We start from the raw sequence: 11,102 nt of genomic DNA, 5'->3' as shown, positions 1-11,102 counted from the left end.
ATCAGTCAAAATCAAGTCCAAGCAGACAATCGCAATACATAAGGTTATGGCAACTGTGTTTTAGGATCGACATGCAGTCTTGTTAGTCGAGATTATGCAGCAAGGATAGATGTACCACACTTGCAAGCTCCATGATCCTTAAATTAAATATATCCAATTCTAATTATCTTGTATAACTTATTGGAATACATGCAGCCTGCACGCTTGTTGTAATATACAAGTATAATTACAGATCTCTATGAGAATTCGAGAAAAATAAATTGATGAGTAAGATTTTACACGCTGTGCAAGCGCAATAGATCTTCAAATTAAATATTTCTACATCTAAGTTGTCTGTATTATTTATTAAAATACATGCATCTCGCTGGTGGCACTACCAATATATATTGCAGGTTAGTAGACAATGGTAGCTCCATCTTCGTATCAAGCATTAAATTCGCCTCAGTGTGTAGAAACTGGTTGTAAAAACATTCATATGAGCACTTCTGCAGATATACCTTACAACTTAAAATGCACCAATATTACTGTCACGTCTAAAATCGCCGAAAGTTTGCCACAGTTTGTAAGTACAGTGAACCATCTGATTAGTTCTTTCCACACTTAAGTTATCTGTACAACTCATTAAAATACACACAACGTTTAATTAATCAAGAGTACTACTGCAGATCCACATTGCGGTTGATAATTAGCAAAGTGAACAACGACAACATGGTGACTGTTACATGTTTCCCTGATTATGTTACCCACGCTAGGTGGACATAATGTTCTCCTACGCAAATTACAAGTCTATCACTTTATTTTGCACAACTAAAAACAATAAGCGATGCTTTTCGAAGGTCCTCGTCAATAGATATTATTTCGTAATTACGTGATTTGTTGGCACCGTTTTCAAAGCCAGCCAGGAAACTAATCACTCTATCACTTGTTCCGTGTCGACATCTGCTGGTAGATTCTTGGAGACTGTTTTCCAATCATGAACATCGGCATAATCATCTTATGCTTCCCCTCCTCCCCCCCTTCTTCCTCCTACTTCTTCTTCACTGCAATCATAATTTTCCCCAGTGTAATCATCATCCTCTTCTTCTTCTCCACTTTCTTTTTCATAACAACATTGTTCTTAACATCGTTGTCTGACTTCTTTCGGAACAGTTGTCCTAAAAGTTGACAACGACGGCGAGTTGAAGTGCATGCTTCTTGAATCGCATTTTCCTCTCCTCTACCAAAACCTATCGAGATTTTTTTGTATCCAAAATTAGGCACAGCTGGAGTAAGGTCTGAAATCGAGAATAATATTGCAGCAGTATCTCTACTAACTAATGGTATCAGACTATATAAGTATTACAAAATTGTTAAGGCTTTCGTGGCCACTTGTTGACAAACTGCCTATTGGCTTCTGTCTCGGGTTCTTCGGCCGACGTTCATATATAAGTATTGTTGTTTTACATGTTTACTCACTGATTTTGATGGGAAGTTGAAGTGCGTGGTTCTTGAGTCTTCTCTTTAAATAGTGTAGCTCCAGTTGTTTTAACATGGTATGCACATTTCTTTCATTACCAATCCTTAATCTGATCAGCGGTGCACTAGGAGGCTTTTTTTTTTAAATTTTCGGCAGCCGTTCTAGTCGATAAACTTTCAGCAACAGCTTCTCTTCCATTTTCAGATCTTCTGCAGTCCATTGAGCTTTGCCTTTCTTATATGTATTCTACCCATCTGAAACGTAAAGAAAGTGAATACTGTTGAGACAATGTTGGTCATTTTACAGGACGGCCACCATTTCTCTCCAGAGTCCACCATTCCCGCCCAACTACCCACCATTTCACATCTTTGTGGCCATCATTTCTCTTTGGGCAGCCACCAGGCCACAGCGGGAGCTGTGACAGATGGCTTCCCAATTTGCGGCTCAGATAGAAGTTCTCCGCCGGCCGGTGTGGTCGAGCGGTTCTAGGCGCTACAGTCTGGAACTGCGCGATCGCTACGGTCGCAGGTTCGAATCCTGCCTCGGGCATGGATGTGTGTGATGTCCTTAGGTTAGTTAGGTTTAAGTAGTTCTAGGGGACAGATGGCCTCAGCTGTTAAGTCCCATAGTGCTCAGAGCCATTTGAACCATTTTTTAGAAGTTCTCCTCCTCTAAAACTGCTGGCTCTCCAGCTCACCTTTGGTTATCTATCCCCTCAGTAAGGGTGGATGAATCATAATCTTAGTGCCCCTTTTCGTATTCCCACTCTAGTCACTCTACAAGACTCCGTTCCACCACAAACTCAAGTTTGGTTTCTCCCGTCGAATCTTGTAGAACAGATGTCTCCTCGCATCTCTTCACACAAATACACAATAATAAGAAATGTCCGCGTTAAAATCACGGGAAACAGGGTGGCGGACGTACCGGCGTGCTAATGGCTGGTGGTGCCGTCGCGATGCCAGACACATTCCAGGCTGCTTCTGCACTATTTAAAACTTTAAAACATTTGCAGAGCCTCCAACTCTGCATCAACCGTCCACCGGCAGTCGATATGTGGCTCCAGCCCTCGCATTTCGTTACGGCCGTTTCCTCGTAGACGTTCGCGCTCGCCCATAACAGCCTTAGAGTATAGACAACGGGAGGGTGGGCGCTGCCTGTCCCTAGAGGTCCCGTTGGGTTGTGTTATTCAGCAGAAATGAGTTTTGAGGGCCCTGCCGCCATCCGACTTCCCACTGTGCTTCCTGCTGCCCCAAGGCTTGGCCGCTGTGCGCTTGAGAGAAGCGGAGTTTTACGCAGCCAAGCTACATTAAATCTGATCACCCTACATACAAGTGAAATTTAATTATTAGTACCAAGGGATACTTGAAGTGTGGGCTAAAAGCACTATGAGGTGCAACATCTTGCCACCTTACAAAGGTAAATAAACGAAAAGGCGACACAAAAACAGCACTCTGAAATATAGTTCATTGGCTTCTATTAAACCTCGCCAAACCCATCTCATTCCAAGAGGGCCCACGACACCACCTACACCCGCGAGGACTGTCAATTGACTCCTCGATTTCATGACCTCCCAATTCGCTTCATGAAACTATTTAACATATTGGTATTCGGTCCACTCAGAATCAGAAGCAGAATGTCGGCATTTCCGTTGCCAATTTCCTCCTCCGCTTCCTGAAGGAGCTGCTTTCTGACCGGAGTATTGGGAAACAACGGCTATCATGGGAAAATTACTCCTCTAGTCTGCTTTGACCATCACTCATTTAAGAGGATAAAAGAAAGAGCGGGCCCAGTATATTATTGGTGAACAAAACACACCTTTCCCCTACAATCGAAACAGGTCTTTTGGACCATAATAGCGGACAGGACTAGTATACAGGTGCGGCCAGAGAATTATATGATACGAGGAGATAGTGGCGTCTAAGGTATCCCTCTTGCTCGATCTCTTCATCATGGTCCTTATTAAAGCCTTATATGTACATCAGCAGCAAAATGTACTTGTGCCCCATCATGCTTGCGCCACACAACGCTCCTCGGCGCGTGGAAATCCTGGAAGATCCAGAAACTTCCCGGCAGATTAAAACTGTGTGCCACACCGACACTCGAACTCGAGATTTTTGCCTTTCACGGGCAAATGCTCTACCAACTGAGCTACCCAAGCACGACTCACGATCCGTCCTCACAGCTTTAATTCTTCCAGTACCTCGTCTCCTACCTTCCAGACTTCATAGCAGCTCTCCTGCAGACCTTGCAGGACTAGCACCCCTGAAAGAAAGGATATTGCGGAGACATGGCTTAGGCACAGCCTGGGGGATGTTTCCAGAACGAAATTTTCACTCTGTAGTGGAGTGTGCGCTGATATTGGTTCATTCTGGGAACATCCTCCAGGACTAAAGGATTAACTAAATCAAAACAAGCCCAGTCACACGCTGCCAGAAAGAAATCTTATGCAACAAAAATGTGCTAAAAATATAAAGTAGCAGGCAATGCTGGTTGCTAGGACACTAACAGAGTAAAATAAAGAACGTGGGTCACGTGGAAATCGTGGCAGTGAAGAAAAGCACAGTCTGTCGTTGGGCGAGGTGTATGACATCATCGCAAGGTGATCACACAAACCTGTCCTATTTCCAACATTCCGGCTGGCCCCACACAGCTGTGACTAAGCAATTTGGAACATGCGGACACATTCGACGTGATGGACGGATCACAGTCAAAACCTCGCTGCTCAAATGGACGTCTCTGCTGGTAGTACTGACAATCGTCCACCAGTTGGGATACTCAGAATTGTGTGCTCGCTGGGTTCCTCGCCGCCTAACAGGGCAACGAAGGACCATCTGTGCGGAATTGGTTGAGTGTTACGAGGCTGACCGTGACAGTTTTTTGTCAAACATCGTCACAAGCGATGAAACAGGGGTTCATCACTTCGAAAAGAAGCGAAACGGCAATAAACAGAGTGGCACCACACCAGTTCTCCTCAGAACAAAAAGGCCAAAGCCGCACCGTTAGCCGATAAAGTTATGGCAATTGTCTTCTGGGACTCTGAAACGGTTGTTCTGTTTGATGCCCTCCATCATGGTGTAATATCAACTCTGAAGTGCGTTGTGCTACCCTCAGGAAACTGAGGAAACAACTTTAGCGTGTTCATCGGCACAAAAAAGTAAACGAACTTTAAGAGGTGGCATGAGCCCCCTCTCGTATTTCTATCTTACTCTGAGTAATTCGATTTTCCTCTCTAATTGCATGCGGTGAAAAGTCGCTATTCCTTCACACGCGGACTTCCCACGCAGCGTCTCTCGTCACCCGGGTGGTCCGGTGACAGGCGGGTTCTGCTGATCTTGAAAGGGTTAAGCCGATGGGTGTGAGGGAGTCGAGTGGATGCTTTCCAGACGCCGACATTGTCATAAGAGCGGCGGCGACACGCCCACAGGGGCCTGACGGAGCGGCTGGGCTAGAGATTCCGTTACTTCGCAGAAACTAAGTGAAAACAGTTTCTGGCGGGCTACCAGCGAGGCGGGAATGACTTATGTTCCCAGGCAGTCTTGGCGGGCAGATCACCGCATTTTCTGCAAAATCGTAACTGTGATTGGCTTGCTCAGGGCATAGCTCCGTGACGTAGCAAAATCGGCGCAGAAATTGGCGCCAAGTATCTCCATTGGTGGAATAGTACTGCGTCGGCAATAGAGGGGAATTTTCCGCCGGTTTTCGAGTTGCTGATTGGAACGTTTAACCACGACCACTGTCGTGGGGACAGGAATGTTCTCCGTTCGGCTTGTACGGGTGCTCTTGAGAGGGTCAGCTCTCGGCTTTCGGTCAGAGTAGGTTACAAGACTGAGCTCTCGCTGCTCTGGACAGCCTGCCTTCCGTTGGCTGTCTAATACACTTTCATTTAATTGTAACTGTTTGACGAAGTTGCTGAAGTTTCGACTTCAATGTAACTTTCCGAGTGCAGTTGGCAACTGAGCGTTCTGCATACAAGCGGCCTTATGTTGTCCGTCTTGAGCAGTTTTGGCTGACGTTGACTGTACCAGAGTTACTGTGTGACTTCTCTTGCTAAAATCACTCACTGTACCGTCAGTGATTGTGTAGCGAGCCTTCTTCGTCTCCCTCAGAGGCGTATTTGTGTTGCTAGGAACAACCAGACCAGGAGAATTTGTTTCCGACTATACTCGCGACATTATCATCACCACGACGGGACGTCGAAGCAACCAGCCATCGCCTCCGGTATGCCAGATCGTGTCCTTGCAGTTAAGAAGACAGCTTGGTAATGTACATCCACAGCACCGGCAAATCAGGGAATTTTGCTACGTGACAATCAGAGCTCAGCAGAGCGCGCCTGTTCGCCTTTTATAACTTTGTTCTGTGTTGGGTGTTCATTGTCTGAGTTATCACTACTGTAGCAGCAATTAATGTTGGGTTGGCTGGGTGTTTCTCTTAAGATTTGAGTTGCAAGTAATTGGCTCCACATACCACTTGGTCATAAATGTCACAATCTAGTTTATGGACAATTTCACCTTCACAGCATTTATTTGAGTATCCAATTTGATGTATTGTAAATGTTTCCATTTGTTTTGTTTATTATTTTGAGTTTAGTCATAATAATCAAATTGTTATTTTGGACAGAACTTTCATTCTGTTAATCGGTAGAGCAACCCTTTCATTTTCACTAAATTAATGAAACTTTCCATTATCTAATTAATTTCTATCCAATTAAATTATTGCAGGTGCCAAACTCTTTTCTACTCCACTTGTAGGGTCGATTACAGTCAGTTCGCGTTTCTTCTTAATCCACGTGCAACAGCCAAAGTCGAAGTTAGAAAAGTGGGGGGGGGGGGGCTTAGAGCATCATTTCCATATGAAGATTCGAGAAGAATTTAGTGCTAAATACACTGCTAGCCCCGGCAACTCGCAACTTATCCTTTTCCACGGCAGCACAAGGCCACACACGTCTGATTACCCGAGAGGAGCTCATAAAAATTCGTTGGACTGTTCTTCCTCATAAGTCTCGCAGCCCGGATCTCGCAGTCTCTGACTTCCATCTGTTTGGCCGAATGAAGTGTGCTCTCCCTGGGAACCTGCAGGTGGATGGTAGGGAGATTATTGATGCAGCGAGACGGCGTTTCCGACGTCGACCAGTAGTGTGGTACTATGCGGGCGTACAGGTGCTCCCAGTAAGACGCCGTAGTACCGTCGCATTGAACGGAGATTATGTTTAAAATAGGGTTTTGTAGCCAAAAGCGTGGGGAATGATATGGCGGGTTGGAATATTTAATAAAACCAACCTACTTTCAGGAAAAAATGTGTTGCGTTGCATACTGAACGCCCCTCGTACATCTATAGTCGGCAGTCCAGCTTACCCGTGAGTGAGGGAGGGTAATTTTTGCAAAACTTGTCCATTTTTCGGGTGTGGTTCACGAGAAGAACGATAGGCCGTACACCACAGTGTGGGCTCAAATGTCTATCTTTAATGCTCATGCTCTTTTCGCGAGATATGCGTAGGGGAAATTGATGTGTTGGTTGACTGTTCCTGAGACCTACACTCTCGGAATTTTCGTAGTAGTCGATACCGTGATGCAAAGCCCCCTCTCCTGCAGCGTCTGCCACCGGCGTTGAATGAGCACCTCCACGAAGATCTCATTTTTGAATAAATCAACCTATAACGAAATGTTCTACTTCTCTTTGGATCTCCTTTATTTGCTCTACCAATCCTATCCTTCCCTTGAGGCATGTCATTAATTACTTTTAAGTCTGTAGACTTCTCTACGTTCAGAATGACATGATGTGTTTATTGGTAGAAGCTCTTCAATCTTCAGTTGGTGTAATAATCGCACGCTCGTATTTTGTTCATTAGGCGGCAGTGCGGAACTGTATCGAACGCCTTCCGGAAGTCGAGGAACACGGGGTCTATCTGGGCACCTGTATTTACTGCTTCCTGGGTCTCGTGGACGAACAAAGTGGGCTGGGTTCCGCACGATCGTTGTTTTCGGAACCCATGTTGATTCCCACAACGAATATTTTCTACGTCCAGAAATGCCATAATACGCCAGCATAAAACAACAGACCGATGTCATATAGGCTTATAGTTTTGTGCATCTGTTCGAGGACCATTCTTGAAAACGGGAATGACCTGTGCTTTTTTTTTTTACAATAATTAGGAACTTTTCGTTCTTTTAGAGTTCTACGGCACACTGTTGCAAGAACAGGGGCAAGTTCCTCTTCATATTCGGCGAAGAATCGTACTGGTATCCTGTCACGTCCACTGGACTTTCCTTCGTTGAGCAATTTCACTTTTCCACTCCGTGGTCAGTGATTTCGATATCTGCCAGTTTATCGTCGGTGCGACGAGTTAAAGGTCGAAGTATTGAGCCGTGGCTGGATCGCGTCATGCCTTGTTTTTTTATCATTGGTTGCAGTCCAGTGGTGTTTTATTTCTTCTTCGGTTACCGCCATAACGTTGCTGTCTTTTCTCCGTGAGTGGCAGCAACAGCGTGTCTCGATACTAGTACTGCTGTATTATCTTTGGTGTGACGGATATATTTTACGGGTGTGCTTGGTGTGGCAGTCGGTCGGTTGGGGCGGAGCTGCGAGGAAGTCTCTGTGGCAAGTAGTCAGGCCGGAGCCGCTGACGGCGTGCACGCGCGGTTGGAGTTGTGAGGCTCTTCGTCGTCAATCGATCCTGGACACTAAAGTTGAGTGCTCACTTAAGCTACTATCAATCCTCAACTGCTATCATCTCTTTCTTTGATCCTGGTTGTCTCTTTCTGGGACAGTCCCGCGAGCAACACCATGTGTGTATTGAAGTCGGTTAGAATTGCAGCCGTCTTCCTCTATGGTGTTTAACTTAATGCATTCCTTCATTAATGAAGTGTACCAGTCGTACCTTCTGCCTTGTGGCTGTTTGCGTTCCAGTTACCTGCCCCGGTCATTGACGTCTTTTTCGGCAGTGTATTTTCCTCGCCATGTTGATGCTGTCCAGCTGGAGCAGAACTGATCTTGTTGGTTGGTTCGTCGGCTGGCTTTCGGTTGGGTTGCCTTCCGATTACGAGGTTGTCGGTCTGGCTGCCTGTATCACCTAAACCTGCGTTAGTGTTACCTTCCCAGGCTGACCCTTGGACCCTTCTGAGCGCCGCTCCTTGTGTTTTACATAGTGATTTCCTTTTAGTTCATATGGTTCAAATGGCTCTGAGCACTATGGGGCTTAACTTCTGAGGTCATCAGTCCCCTAGAACTTAGTACTACTTGAACCTAACTAACCTAAGGACATCACACACATCCATGCCGGAGGCAGGATTCGAACCTGCGACCGTAGAGGTCGCGCGGTGCCAGACTGTAGCGCCTAGAACCGCTCGACTACTCCGACCGGCTTTCCTTTTAGTCTTAAGTACTCTATGTGGCCTTCAGCCGAGTTTTAGCTTATTAAAATTGCAAGGCTTTTCTTCTTAGGCCTTAAGCCGTAAAAACAAATTGTTTTGTTTGCTATGTGGCCTTCAGCCGAGTTTTGTGTGAGGCAGTTTAGGATGAAGCCTTTAGTCTACTTTAGTTGAAATTTAGAAGCTCTACCCTTTAGGCCTTAAGCCATAAAATTGTTTTCTGCATGGTGTGTGGCCTTCAGCCGAGTTTTAATCTCTCTTAAATTAAAAATCTTTGTCTTGCTCTTAAGTCATAAGATTGTTATTCTTTAGTATGAGGCCTTCAGCCGAGTTTTACACTAAATATTTTAAGATAAGGCCTTCAGTCTTTTCAAATTGAAAGCTCTTCGTCCTAGGTCTTAAGCAGTTAAATTGTTTTGTTGATATGCGGCCTTCAGCCGAGTTTTCAGCCTATTTAGATTAAACTTTGAAAATCTTTGTCTCGGCCTTAAGCCGTAACACTGTTCCTGATTAATGTGTGGCCTTCAGCCGAGTTCTACGCGAAAATTTAAGCTAAGGCCTTCAGCCTATTTATACCGAAGATAAAAAAAAATTCCTAAAGAAGTGAAACCTCCAGAAGAACTCCTGTACCTCAATTCCTTGCTTAGGCCTTGTGCCTTGGATTTTCGATGTGGCCTTCAGCCAATCTAAATTAATTCTTTCGTTAAAACCTTGAGAGTTTTTGATTCTTGCAAGTGCGATTGTGTGTTTTAATAAATAAAGTTTATATGCTCAGTGCAACTGATCGTAACTTACTTTGGCCGCTTTCCACAAATATAACCTTACCCGCTCTGTCCTGGTAGCCCAGGGACTTCAAGTATAGTGCGATCTTCGTCTCTGAAACAGTTCCTTATCCTCATTATAATGTGACTGAAACGGTTAACGGTTCCTGCAACTCTCTGAAGCACAGTTTTTAATGAGGTTTATGCCACGATTACGCGGGGCAGTTGAAGTCCTACCTCACTCGGTATTTGGTGCCAAGGCTTGTGTCGTCTTCCCGCGGCGGCAGAGGGCGCTGCGGGGCATCAAAGCGGCCGAGAGCAGAGCCGCCGCGTGTAGGCGAGTGGGCGTGGCAGCAGGGGGCAGGCGTGTGTGACAGTGGACCAGCCGCCACCTGAAGCCAGAGCCAGCGCTGGCAGCACCAGATGACTCTCAGCTCATCGTGTGCAGCACCAGATGCATGGAGGATCGTGGTGAGTCCGCTCCGGAGTGGCTGGTTGTCTGCGGGGAACAGAGCCGCCGGGACTCGGAGCGTGCGCCTGGGGAGACGACTCGCAAGTGGTGGCTGACAACACGAGTGAGCGGGCACCTGGAGGTGTCTTTGCGTCCAACAGTGCCTTAGAAAACAGCGGAACTGCGGAATCTTGTAGCTTGCGCCTCGGAGCTGAGTGACAGTTGGCTGTTGGCAATCAGTGATTTCGGCCCGTACACTACGAGGATGGAGCGACCGCTGCGTTCTTCCTGCCCGGAGTCAGTTAGGGAGCAGCGCTGTTGCCTACATTCCGATTAAAATTGCTTTGTCATTGACAGATGGCAGTGTTGGGGAGCAGAGCTGCCGGCTCGTACACAACGCCACGTGCTCATGCGATCGATAGTTGCGTGTGCACCAAAACAGAATGAAGATGTCTACTTAGCGACTGTTGAGAGGTCAGTGGTGGGGGCCGTTACTGTTGATGACATTGTCTCCTTCCCGACGAATTCATTCGGACGTAACTCTTCCAAATTTTTGATGTTGCTAGAAATTAAATGAATTTTCCTTTGTTATCAGTAACAGCTGCAGGACGATTCACAGATTTCAATTACGTATTCTTTTAGAAGACAGAACTCTCCATTGCCGGCCGTGGTGACCGAGCGGTTCTAGGCGCTTCAGTCCGGAACTGCGCGACTGCTACAGTCGCAGGTTCGAATCCTGCCTCGGGCATGGATATGTGTGATGTCTTTAGGTTAGTTAGGTTTAAGTAGTTCTAAGTTCTAGGGGACTGCTGACCTCCGATGTTAAGTCCCATAGTGCTCAGAGCCATTTGAACTCTCCATTGCATTTTATTATTGACCAACTGCTAAAACCAAAGAATGCTGATCTATATAAATTTTCAGTTTTTTACATTCGTGCATATACAAACAAAATAACAAAAACACTTGGTTTGTTGACGGAAGGATCAATATTAACTAAAGCGACAGACATCGAATTTTATGACTGCATTACTATGATAACAGGGTTTTTGTAGAGAAGACTAAAATAGCTT

Source organism: Schistocerca cancellata, chromosome 2, assembly GCF_023864275.1.
Source record: "Schistocerca cancellata isolate TAMUIC-IGC-003103 chromosome 2, iqSchCanc2.1, whole genome shotgun sequence".
Lineage (NCBI taxonomy): Eukaryota > Metazoa > Arthropoda > Insecta > Orthoptera > Acrididae > Schistocerca > Schistocerca cancellata.
Note: the sequence above shows the minus strand (reverse complement) of the source record.